General features: G+C 45.7%; 2 pseudogenes; one reads left to right on the top strand and one right to left on the bottom strand.

The window, feature by feature from the left end:
- Positions 1-12,348: 12,348 nt before the first annotated feature.
- Positions 12,349-12,429, top strand: LOC144492008 (U2 spliceosomal RNA; annotated as a pseudogene).
- A 581-nt stretch (positions 12,430-13,010) lies between these two features.
- On the bottom strand, positions 13,011-13,100 carry LOC144492023 (U2 spliceosomal RNA; annotated as a pseudogene).
- Between the last annotated feature and the right edge of the window lie 200 nt (positions 13,101-13,300).

Raw genomic sequence — 13,300 nt, 5'->3', positions numbered from 1 at the left:
GTGTAATCAGCAGGGACACTGACGGTGTCCCTCACCTCAAACATTCTGCAGGAGGTACATGGATCTGTTGGAGTATGGAAGCCAATGTTTATGGATGGAGTTGTTAGGTGAATAGGACAAAATATAATTTTGGACCTGTTGGAGCATGCGAGAAATCAAAGTGGCGATAAGGGGCAGAGCAGGCAATGTTGTGAAATTGAAAATAGTTTTAAGTTTATTTATTAGTGTCACAAGTACTCTTACATTAACACTGCAATGAAGTCACTGTGAAAATCCCCCAGTCGCCACACTCTGGCGCCTGTTCAGGTACACTGAGGGAGAATTTAGCGTGGCCATTGCACCTAACCAGCACGGATTGTGGGAGCACCCGTAGGAAACCCACGCAGACATGGGGAGAACGTGCAAACTCTACACAGACAGTGACTCAACCCGGGGATCGAACCTGGGCCACTGGCGCTGAGAGGCAGCAATGCTAACCACTGTGCCACCATGCCGCCACAGGAGTGCTGACCACCGTGCCAGTATTCTTGATTATTGACAGGGTGTGTGATAGGAAGTTCTGGATTGAACAAGATACCAAAGTTTGCAAGGTTTGGTTCAGCCAAAGCAAGTGGCCAGGGAGAGGAAGTTTGTGACAAGCAAGTAGAGTTTGTACCAGCGACAAAAAGTAATGCTTTTGACCTTAGGAACACTCATTTAGAGGAAGCCATGAGTCATCCAAGACTAAATGTTTCACAGCAGTGAGTCAGACACGCAGCTGAGAGAAAGAATGAGTGTAAGGATATACACGAACATTACCAGCATACACATGGAAGATATCCCATTTTTGCTAATGAGGGACAGTCTAGTTGAGTTTATTTATTTATTTAGTGTCACAAGTAGGCTTACATTAACACTGCAATGAAGTTACTGTGAAAATCCGCTAGTTGCCACACTTCAGCCCCTGTTTGGACACACTGAGAGAGAATTTAGCAAGGCCAATGCACCTAACCGGCATTGATCCACTGGAGCAAGCTGAGAGGGGTGTTTGAAAGCAGCAGTGCTGGTAAGAGATTAATTGGATTAATTGAATTGTTTATTTATTTAATTAGTCAGCTAGTGTGTGTATTTTTTTGGCCTTTACTTTAACAGCAGTTTTTCAAGTTTAAAGTGAAAACTAGAAGTGGGCAGCAAAGGAGTCTGGGAAGGGTTTTTTAAGCGCGTGAAGTATAAAAGGTAGGCTGCAGTATACAGCGGGCAGCGTCGGGAGCGGGCAGTGGAGTGTGTGGGAAGCAGAGTGTGAGCTATAAGACTTTGGCTCACAGGGCTTAGGCAGAAAGGGCGAGCAGGGGTGAGTTGAATTCATTTTTGCACTTTCTACCTGGTACTGGCAAGGTATCTCGAGGGGATGGGTGTGCAGGCAGTGCAATGTTCCTCTTGCACTATGTTTGAGGTGAGGGACGACGACAGTGTCCCTACTGATTACACCTGTGGGAAGTGCACCCATCTGCAGCTCCTCCAAAACCGTGTTAGGGAACTGGAGCTGGAGTTGGATGAACTTAGGATCATCAGGGACGCAGAGATGGCCATAGACACAAGCTTTAGGAATACAGTTACTCCGAGGATTGAAAACAGATGGGTGACGGTGAGAGGGGCTGGGAGGAAGCAGTCCGTGCAGGGATCCCCGGTGGTCGTTCCCCTTAGCAACAAGTATTCCGCTTTGGATACGGTTGAGGGGGATGACATACCAGTGGGGAGCCGCAGTGAGAGGATCTCCAGCACTGTGTCCGTCTCTGTGGCTCGGGAGGGAAAGGGGGAGAGCGGGAGGGCGATAGTTATTGGGGACTCGTTAGTTAGAGGGATAGATAGGAGGTTCTGTGGCAGCAAAAGAGACTCACGGATGGTATGTTGCCTACCGGATGCCAAGGTCCGTGATGTCTCAGACCGTGTTTTCCAGATTCTGAAGGGGGAGGGGAAACAGTCACAAGTCGTGGTGCACATTGGTACCAATGACATAGGTAAGAGAAGGGACGGGGATTTAAAGCAGGAATTTCTGGAGCTGGGCTGGAAGCTGAGAGCCAAGACGAAACATGTGGTCATCTCTGGTACGTTGCCGGTACCACGTGATAGCGAGTTGAGGAACAGGGAGAGAGTGCAGTTAAATATGTGGTTGCAGGGATGGTGTAGGAGGGAGGGTTTCAGATACGTGGATAATTGGAACACGTTCTGGGGAAGGTGGGACCTGTACAAACAGGACGGGGTGCACCTGAACCAGAGGGGCACCAATATCCTCGGAGGGAAATTTGTTACGGCTCTTCAGGGGGGTTTAAGCTAATTTGTCAGGGGAGTGGGAAAGGGAGTTGTAGTCCAGAAGTCAGTGAGGGTGGTGAGGTATTGGGGAAGGTATCAGGGTCAAGGGTGGGTACTGGTAGACAGGAAGGTGGGTTGAAGTGTGTCTACTTCAATGCAAGGAGCATCCGGAACAAGGTAGATGAACTTGGGGCGTGGATTGGTACTTGGGACTACGATGTTGTTGCCATTACGGAGACGTGGGTAGAACAAGGACAGGAATGGTTGTTGGACGTTCCGGGGTATAGATGTTTCACTAAGTGTAGGGAAGCTGGTAAAAGAGGTGGAGGAGTGGCATTGTTAATCAAGGATAGTTTAACGGCTGCGGAAAGGCACTTCGTGGGGGATCTGCACACTGAGGTAATATGGGCTGAAGTTAGAAATAGGAAAGGAGCGGTCACGTTGCTAGGAGTTTACTATAGGCCCCCAAATAGTAATAGAGATGTGGAGGAAGAAATTGCTAAGCAGATTATGGATATGTGTGGGGGTCACAGGGTAGTTGTCATGGGGGACTTTAACTTTCCAAATATTGATTGGAACCTTTGTAGGTCAAATAGTTTGGATGGGGCAATTTTTGTGCAGTGTGTGCGGGAGGGTTTCCTGACACAATATGTGGATGGGCCGACTAGAGGTGAGGCCACATTGGATTTGGTACTGGGAAATGAACCGGGCCAAGTGTTAGATTTGGTTGTGGGAGAGCACTTTGGAGATAGTGACCACAATTCGGTGTCTTTTGTTATTGCAATGGAGAGGGATAGGGCCGTACGGCAGGGCAAGGTTTACAATTGGGGGAGGGGTAATTATGATGCGATTAGGCAAGAATTAGGGGGCATAAGTTGGGAACAGAAACTGTCAGAGAAAGGAACTAATGAAAAGTGGAATTTTTTCAAGGAACAAATACTGGATGTCCTTGATAGGTATGTCCCTGTCAGGCAGGGAGGAAATGGCCGAGTGAGGGAACCATGGTTCACAAAAGAGGTGGAATGTCTTGTGAAAAGGAAGAGGGAAGCTTATGTAGGGATGAGGAAACAAGGTTCAGATGGCTTGATTGAGGGTTACAAGTTAGCAAGGAATGAGCTGAAAAAGGGGCTTAGGAGAGCTAGGAGGGGACATGAGAAGTCCTTGGCGGGTCGGATCAAGGAAAACCCCAAGGCTTTTTACTCTTATGTGAGGAATAAAAGAATGACCAGGGTGAGGTTAGGGCCGGTCAAGGACAGTAGTGGGAACTTGTGTATGGAGTCAGTAGAGATAGGCGAGGTGATGAATGAATACTTTTCTTCAGTGTTCACCAAGGAGAGGGGCCATGTTTTTGAGGAAGTGAAGGTGTTACAGGCTAATAGGCTGGAGGAAATAGATGTTCGGAGGGAGGATGTCTTGGCAGTTTTGAATAAACTGAAGGTCGATAAGTCCCCTGGGCCTGATGAAATGTATCCTAGGATTCTTTGGGAGGCAAGGGATGAGATTGCAGAGCCTTTGGCGTTGATCTTTGGGTCCTCGCTGTCCACGGGGATGGTGCCAGAGGACTGGAGAATGGCGAATGTTGTTCCTCTGTTTAAGAAAGGGAATAGAAATGACCCTGGTAATTATAGACCGGTTAGTCTTACTTCGGTGGTTGGTAAATTGATGGAAAGGGTCCTTAGGGATGGGATTTACGACCATTTAGAAAGATGCGGATTAATCCGAGATAGTCAGCACGGATTCGTGAAGGGCAAGTCGTGCCTCACAAATTTGATAGAATTTTTTGAGGAGGTAACTAAGTGTGTTGATGAAGGTAGGGCAGTTGATGTCATATACATGGATTTTAGTAAGGCGTTTGATAAGGTCCCCCATGGTCGGCTTATGATGGAAGTGAGGAGGTGTGGGATAGAGGGAAAGTTGGCCGATTGGATAGGTAACTGGCTGTCTGACCGAAGACAGAGGGTGGTGGTCGATGGAAAATTTTCGGATTGGAGGCAGGTTGCTAGCGGTGTGACGCAGGGATCGGTGCTTGGTCCTCTGCTCTTTGTGATTTTTATTAATGACTTAGAGGAGGGGGCTGAAGGGTGGATCAGTAAATTTGCTGATGACACCAAGATTGGTGGAGTAGTGGATGAGGTGGAGGGCTGTTGTAGGCTGCAAAGAGACATAGATAGGATGCAAAGCTGGGCTGAAAAATGGCAAATGGAGTTTAACCCTGATAAATGTGAGGTGATTCATTTTGGTAGGACAAATTTAAATGTGGATTACAGGGTCAAAGGTAGGGTTCTGAAGACTGTGGAGGAACAGAGAGATCTTGGGGTCCATATCCACAGATCTCTAAAGGTTGCCAGTCAAGTGGATAGAGCTGTGAAGAAGGCCTATAGTGTGTTAGCTTTTATTAACAGGGGGTTGGAGTTTAAGAGCCGTGGGGTTATGCTGCAACTGTACAGGACCTTGGTGAGACCACATTTGGAATATTGTGTGCAGTTCTGGTCACCTCACTATAGGAAGGATGTGGAAGCGCTGGAAGGAGTGCAGAGGAGATTTACCAGGATGCTGCCTGGTTTGGAGGGTAGGTCATATGAGGAAAGGTTGAGGGAGCTAGGGCTGTTCTCTCTGGAGCGGAGGAGGCTGAGGGGAGACTTAATAGAGGTGTATAAAATGATGAAGGGGATAGATAGAGTGAACGTTCAAAGACTATTTCCTCGGGTGGATGGAGCTATTACAAGGGGGCATAACTATAGGGTTCGTGGTGGGAGATACAGGACGGATATCAGAGGTAGGTTCTTTACGCAGAGAGTGGTTGAGGTGTGGAATGGACTGCCTGCAGTGATAGTGGAGTCAGACACTTTAGAAACATTTAAGCGGTTATTGGATAGGCACATGGAGCACACCAGGATGATAGGGAGTGGGATAGCTTGATCTTGGTTTCAGATAAAGCTCGGCACAACATCGTGGGCCGAAGGGCCTGTTCTGTGCTGTACTGTTCTATATTCTATGTTCTATGTCTTTCAGACTGTGGGAAGAAACTGGAGCACCAGGAGGAAACCCACGCAGACATGGGGAGAGCGTGCAGACTCTGCACAGACAGTGACCCGGAGCACCCAGAGGAAACCCACGCAGACATGGGGAGAACGTGCAGATTCTGCACAGACAGTGACCCGAAGCACCCAGGGGAAACCCCCAAAAGTGACCCAAGCCAGGAATTGAATCTGGGTCCCTGCCGCTGTGAGTCAGCAGTGCTAACCACTATGCTGCCATTGAGGAAGAGAAGGGGGAACAAAGAATTGTGCAGGTGCAAGAAAAGAGACTTCTGTTATGAAGGCACAGACTGCATCTGGGCATTCCATCTGAAATGGAACCAAACAAAGACAACTTTGAAAAGCCAGACAAAGCTAGCGGTGTACATGAAATGATGTGGTTGACTGTCTCAAACACTGCAAAAACGTCAAGAAAATATATGACATCAGTGTTCCATTCGATGTCATTCATGACTTTGCCCAAGGCAGCCTCATTGCTACTGTGAGATTGCTTTGTTGGTCACCTCCTCCTCTTTGACATGCGGCTTTGCTCAGAGAATATACTTTGCGCATCAACAGAAATTCCCACTTCCAGCTCATAGAACGGAATCCATTCCCATAAGCAGCTACATCAGGCACAAGCTGCAAGATGACAGCAGCTCTAAATAATAAGCAACAACTTTCCAAATAAATCCTCTGGGGCAGCATATCAACTGGTGTAACCTGACCTTGTCAATTCGTGCTGGGGAAAAGGCATGAGAAGTTGTGCGCTTTGGAGCAGGAAGTTGCAAAAGGGACATTGACAGATTAAGTGACTGGGCTGATAAAGTTCAATGTAAGGAAGTGTGTGTGTCTGATGGTAGACACCATCAGAATGTGTTTTAAACACTGTGCAACTCTTAGCCAGGAAGACTGAAGGGATTTATGTGTCTAAGTAGTGAGTTAGTGGCATAGTGGTTAATGTTACTGGCCTAATGCTCCAGGTACATGAGTGCAAATCCCATCATGGGAGATGACGGAATTTAAATTAGATAATAAATCTGGAATAAAATGTTTGCATCATTAATTAATAATGAAGCTACCGGATTGTTGTAAAAACCTTAACAGCCTTCAGGGGAGTAACTCTGCCATCCTTCCCTATCTGTGATTCTAGACCCACAATGTGGTTGATTCTGAATTAGGTCTAGCAAGCCAGTCAGTTGCTACAGATAAGCATTGTGGATGTGCCTACAGTACATGAACTGCAGCAAATCATGGAGGTGGCATACCACCACTATCTTGAGTACAATTAACTGGGAATAAATACTGGCCTTGCCAGCAACACTCACATACCAAGAAAATATTTTCAACATAATCACAAAAGGCTCCTCCACAGATATAAATAGGTTAGTTCAGTGTTGGCCACAATCACAAGGAGTTGGAATGAAACAAGTGAGAATTTGATGCTTCAATTGCACAGAGCGACCAGTCTTTCCAGCCGGAAGCATTACATTCAATTTTTGGCAGCACACCGCAGGAAAATCCCTTGGAAGGGATACAGTATAGATTCACAGAGCTGAAAGGATTAAATTATGAGGGTCAGTTTCTGTTGTGACCAGGTAAGAAGGGGGTGTTGAAGGACCCACGTCTTTTCCCTTTCCTTGTTGGTCCACAGCATCTTTGTTTGCTTGTTTGGATAAGGATATCCTTGCCAATCTATTGACACTACATTCTGCACTCTCTCATTTCCTTCTCTACGAATGGTATGCTTTGTCTGTATAGCACGCAAGAAACAATACTTTTCATGATACGTTAATACATGTGACAATAACAAATCAATCAATCAATCAATGAGTACTTGATTATTTACATTCTGTGATCAGGTTTTCTTGAAGATATCAATGAAAGAGGTTAGTTTATTTATACTTAAACTGCTCTAAGTAAAATAATAAAAATACATTCCACCTTCCATGTGCATGCACACTTGAAGCACAAACACATAAATATAGCTTACAGAGAAGTGGACAACAGATTTGGCCAAATTAGTAAATTTTTAAAATTAAAAGAAGTTCAGACCAGTTTTGATCTTCACTAGCTGCAGGTAGAATCCAATGTTTAAAGTTTATTTATTTATTAGTCACAAGTAGGCTTACATTAACACTGCAATGAAGTTACTGCGAAATTCCCCTAGTCGCCACAGTCCGGCGCCTGTTCAGGTACACTGAGGGAGAATTTAGCATGGCCAGTTCACCTAACTTGCACATCTTTGGACTGTGGGAGGAAACCGGAGCACCCGGAGGAAACCAACACATGGAGAATGTGCAAACTCCACACAGACAGTGATCCAAGCCAGGAATCAAACCCGGGTCCCTGGTGCTCTGAGGCAGCAGTGCTAACCACTGTGGTCTTTCTTCCGTTGGGAAAAAGATACAAGAGTCTGAGATCAAGTACCCACCGACTCAAGAACCCTGCTGCCATCTGACTTTTGAATGGACCTACCTTATATTAAGTTGATCTTTCTCTACACCCTAGCTATGACTGTAACACTAGATTCTGCATCTTCTCCCCCCCTGTGTACTGTGTGAACGGTATGCTTTGCCTGTATAGTGCACAAGAAACAATTCTTCTCACTGCACACCAATACATGTGACAATAATCAATCAAATCATATCAAATTCCAGGACTGAGGCAGTTTAAGAAGTTGTCGCTGGCATTTCTTCCTCTCTGGAAATGCTGCTGTGAAATTGAATTCATTCTGTAAAAAATCTGTCTGCTGCAAAATGGAAACCGTGATGTGGACATTGTCTACCTGATACGCTGCAGAAAAGGATGTCCCGAGGCATGGTACATTGGGGAGACCATGCAGGCGCTACAACAACGGATGAATGAACACCGCTCGACAATCACCAGGCAGGACTGTTCTCTTCCTGTTGGGGAACACTTCAGCAGTCACGGGCATTCGGCCTCTGATCTTCGGGTAAGCGTTCTCCAAGGCGGCGTTCACGACACACGACAGCGCAGAGTCGCTGAGCAGAAACTGATAGCCAAGTTCTGCACACATGAGGACAGCCTCAACCGGGATGTTGGGTTCATGTCACACTATCTGTAACCCCCATGACTTGCCTGGGCTTGCAAAATCTCACTAACTGTCCTGGCTGGAGACAATACTCATCTCTTTAACCTGTGCTTAACCCTCTCTCCACTCACATTGTCTGTACCTTTAAGACTTGATGACCTGTAAAGACTCGCATTCCAACCATTATCTTGTAAATTGAATTTGTGTCTTTATATGCCCTGTTTGTGAACATGACTCCCACTCACCTGATGAAGGAGCAGTTCTCCGAAAGCTTGTGGCTTGTGCTACCAAATAAACCTGTTGGACCTTAACCTGGTGTTATGAGACTTCTTAATGTACAAAATGGAAACACAGTCAGGTTTGTAGACAGGGTCCAAGCTTTTAGTTGAGTGGAGAGAGAGAGGGAGAGGTAGGCAAGAGCTTCCACTGCACACAACTGCTGGTCCATTTCTATTCAAAACCATGTGCTTAAAACACACACAAAGAGCTTGGGTGGCACAGTGGTTAGCACCGATGCCTCACAGTGCCAGGGACCCTGGTTCGATTCCTGGCTTGGGTCACTGTCTGTTTGGAGTCTGCACGTTCTCCCCGTGTCTGAGTGGGTTTCCTCCGGGTGCTCCGGCTTCGTCCCACAGTCCAAAGATGTGCGGGTTAGGTGAATTTGCCATGCTAAATTGCCCCTTAGTGTCAGGGGGACTAGCTAGGGTAAATGCATTGGGTTATGGGGATAGGGCCTGGGTGAGATTGTGGTCGGTGCAGACCGGATGGACCGAATGGCCTCCTGCACTGTATGATTCTATGTGACTTCTCTCTCAAACTGACAGCAATTCAAACAGTAAGTGTATATTCCAAATATAACTCCATGAGCTGGACTGGAGAATTATGTTAAAAATCAAGGTGCTTTTCCCAAGCAATTAACTTTTGAATGGCTCATCTCCAGCTGCTGGAAACTGTAAGTGATTTCCATAAGATCGGGCATAAGGAAGGTCTTTACAAACCCCAGGAGCTGTCATTGTCTTTGGTGAGTTTCCCAAATCTACGGTCCCCTCTGTATAGAGTTGGCATGTGAAATAGACATATTGCAAATCAGCCACCTTGGTGTATGTTGGAATTTCCGTGGTCACATTCAAAAATATGATTTCTTAAATATCCAATTTCTGTTTCCAGTCGCTGAATTAAAATAAATAATTGATCTATAACCACGTCACCGTAACACTTCCCCACCACACAAAATGAAATGCGACTATCTGGAACATCTCATTACAAAGTTGCAGCATTCTTTTTGCGTAACAAGGTTTACGTATCAGATTACCATCATTTTATTACTCTAAGTTCTGCTTTTGTCACTTTGCGCTATCTCAATTGCCCCGTGTATTTTTATCTTTAATTGTTCTGTGGTTCGGACAATACCGCAGGATATAGATAGGCTGGAAAATTGGGCGGAGAGGTGGCAGATGGAATTTAATCCAGATCAATGCGAAGTGATGCATTTTGGAAGAACTAACGTAGGGGGGAGTTATACAATAAATGGCAGAGCCATCAAGAGTATAGAAACACAGAGGGACCTAGGTGTGCAAGTCCACAAATCCTTGAAGGTGGCAGCACAGGTGGAGAAGGTGGTGAAGAAGGCATATGGTATGCTTGCCTTTATAGGACGGGGTATAGAGTATAAAAGCTGGAGTCTGATGATGCAGCTGTATAGAACGCTGGTTAGGCCATATTTGGAGTACTGTGTCCAGCTCTGGTCGCTGCACTACCAGAAGGACGTGGAGGCTTTAGAGAGAGTGCAGAGAAGGTTTACCAGGATGTTGCCTGGTATGGAGGGTCTTAGCTATAAGGAGAGATTGGGTAAACTGGGCTTGTTCTCCCTGGAAAGACGGAGAATGAGGGGAGACCTAATAGAGGTGTACAAAATTATGAAGAGTATAGATAAGGTGAACAGTGGGAAGCTTTTTCCCAGGTCGGAGGTGACGATCACGAGGGGTCACGGGCTCAAGGTGAGAGGGGCGAGGTATAACTCAGATATCAGAGGGACGTTTTTTACACAGAGAGTGGTGGGGGCCTGGAATGCGCTGCCAAGTAGGGTGGTGGAGGCAGACACGCTGGCATCGTTTAAGACTTACCTGGATAGTCACATGAACAGTCTGGGAATGGAGGGATACAAACGAATGGTCTAGTTGGACCAATGAGCGGCACAGGCTTGGAGGGCCGAAGGGCCTGTTTCCTGTGCTGTATTGTTCTTTGTTCTTTGTGGTTCATATCCTCTGCTGATCACATCGATCTCGTTGCAATGCCAAAGCACTACAGGTACCTTTGAACATGTAAATTTCCACTGTGGCTATCAATAACAGTAAGAGTTTTAACAACACCAGGTTAAAGTCCAACAGTTTATTTGGTAGCAAATGCCATTAGCTTTCGGAGCGCTGCCCCTTCGTCAGATGGAGTGGATATCCGCTCTCAAACAGGGCATACAGAGACACAAAATCAAGTTACAGAATACTGGTTAGAATGCGAATCTCTACAGCCAACCAGGTCTTAAAGATACAGACAATGTGAGTGGAGGGAGTATTAAGCACAGGTTAAAGAGATGTGTATTGTCTCCAGACAGGACAGCCAGTGAGATTCTGCAAGTCCAGGAGGCAAGCTGTGGGGGTTACTGATAGTGTGCCATAAACCCAAGATCCCAGGATATCAATCACCACAGTTATCCTGAGGCTTGATTATTTTCCCGGAGGCACACTGGATCCTATGTATTATCTCCAGGCATCATGGGGTCATGGTAAATAGTATCAATTTCCTTATTGTTGCTGCAATCTCTGAAGATTAGCACCTGGGATGTGGCTGTTTAGTATTGTCTGGGAGATAGTTATTTGAAGTTTGTCTCCATGTGCCTTCCTGCAGTTGTCCTTTCCAATCTTGTTGCAGCCTAAGCTCCCTTTTAACCCTACTAGAGTGTACTTTCATCATCTCTTGCTGTTTTAAAAGTTGCTGTCTAGCTTCTGAGACAATAAGAAGTCTCACAACACCAGGTTAAATGTTTACAGAAGATCATAGATCATAGAATCCCTACAGTGCAGAAGGAGGCCATTTGACCCATGGTCTACACCAACCACAATCCCACCCAGGTCCTATCCCCATAACTCCACTTATTTAATACTCCTTACCCTCAGGGGCAATTTATTATGGCCAATCAACATAACCAGCTTGCCTTTGGAGTGTGGGAGCAAACCGCAGAACCCGGAGGAAACCCACGCAGACACGGGGAGAATGTGAAAACTCCACACAGACAGTGACCCAAGCCGGGAATCGAACCCTGGTGCTGTGAGGCAGCTGTGCTAACCACTGTGCCACCGTGCCGCCCACCACTGTGCCACCGTGCTTCTTCTCCTTCCTCACATGAGTCAACCTGAGGAAAGAGCAACGCTCCGAAAACTCGTGATACCAAATAAACCTGTTGGACTTTAACCTGATGTTGTGAGACTTCTTACTCATTGGTAGGCACTTATTTGCCAGCTTGATGGAATAGTTGCACTTATTCATTAAGAACTCTCTAAACACACCAAATTTAAAAACATTTTTTGTTTATATCCAATTCAATCCAATTAAAGTCCAATTCAAAGTCTCAGCAAGTGAGACATTTCAGATCCAAGCTGACAAGACAGGGCTCACCACTTCCTGTCTTGGGCTTGATCTACATGATCCAAGCTGATTGGCACCTCCTCCAAGGCTTGATCTAATTTGCATCTTAGCCAAAAAGCCTAGATGCCGCTTTAAAAAATTGCTTCAAATGAAGCCTCAGTGTAACCTCATGACTTCAACCAAGTGCAGGACAGCAAAACTACACTTGATCTTAGCCAAAAGGCACACCAAATAGACTGAAACGAGCAATTGGAGTTTGTGGGATAGTTGTGCTCAGGATCAACACTGCCACTGATATACTACTTTTTAAAAAAAGTGCAGCATCCCATCCAGCAGCATCCCATCCATATCGCTTCTCGGCCTTTTGGCTAAGATCAAGTGTAGTATGGATGGGATTTTTTTTAAAAATACTTTTCCAATTCAATCAAATCAAATCCAATTCAGAATCTCAACAAGTTGAGACATTTCAGATCCAGGCTGACAAGACAGGGCGAGCGACCAAAATTACCCTGTCCTGGGCCTGATCTACATGAGCCAAGCTGATTGGAGAAGGGGGAGGTTCCTCCTCCAAGACTTGAGCTTATTTGCATCTTAGCCAAAAGGCCGAGATGCCGCTTTAAAAAATTGCTTCATATGAAACATATGAAGCTTCAGTGTAACCTAATGACCTCAACCAAGTGCGGCCAACCATGGGCTGCCGACCATACTACACTTGATCATAGCCAAAAGGCCGAGAAGCGATATGGATGGGATGCTGCTGGATGGGATGCTGCACTTGGTTGAGGTCATTAGGTTACACTGAAGCTTCATATGTTTCATATGAAGCAATTTTTAAAGTGGCATCTCGGCCTTTTGGCTAAGATGCAAATGAGCTCAAGTCTTGGAGGAGGAACCTCCTCCTTCTCCAATCAGCTTGGCTCATGTAGATCAGGCCCAGGACAGGGTGGTTTGGTCGCTCGCCCTGTCTTGTCAGCCTGGATCTGAAATGTCTCAACTTGTTGAGACTCTGAATTGGATTTGATTTGATTGAATTGGAAAAGTATTAAAAAAAAATCCCATCCATACTACACTTGATCTTAGCCAAAAGGCCGAGAAGCGATATACTACTTATTCCTTTAGATCTTGTTTTATCTGAATAATTTGTCTTCGAAGCCCCTTTTAATGACATTCTGTACATGAGCTCCCCTCTTTTAGCATGTAAGTGCAACATCCATCTTTATGTTCACTTTTCAATTCTTACCATTGGTCTTTACCTCTTGTAATTCCATGTCTATTACCCACTTTGCTTAGGTAGGTATCT

Source organism: Mustelus asterias, chromosome 3, assembly GCF_964213995.1.
Source record: "Mustelus asterias chromosome 3, sMusAst1.hap1.1, whole genome shotgun sequence".
Taxonomy (NCBI): Eukaryota; Metazoa; Chordata; class Chondrichthyes; order Carcharhiniformes; family Triakidae; genus Mustelus; species Mustelus asterias.
Note: the sequence above shows the minus strand (reverse complement) of the source record. Positions and strands in the feature narration are given on the sequence as shown.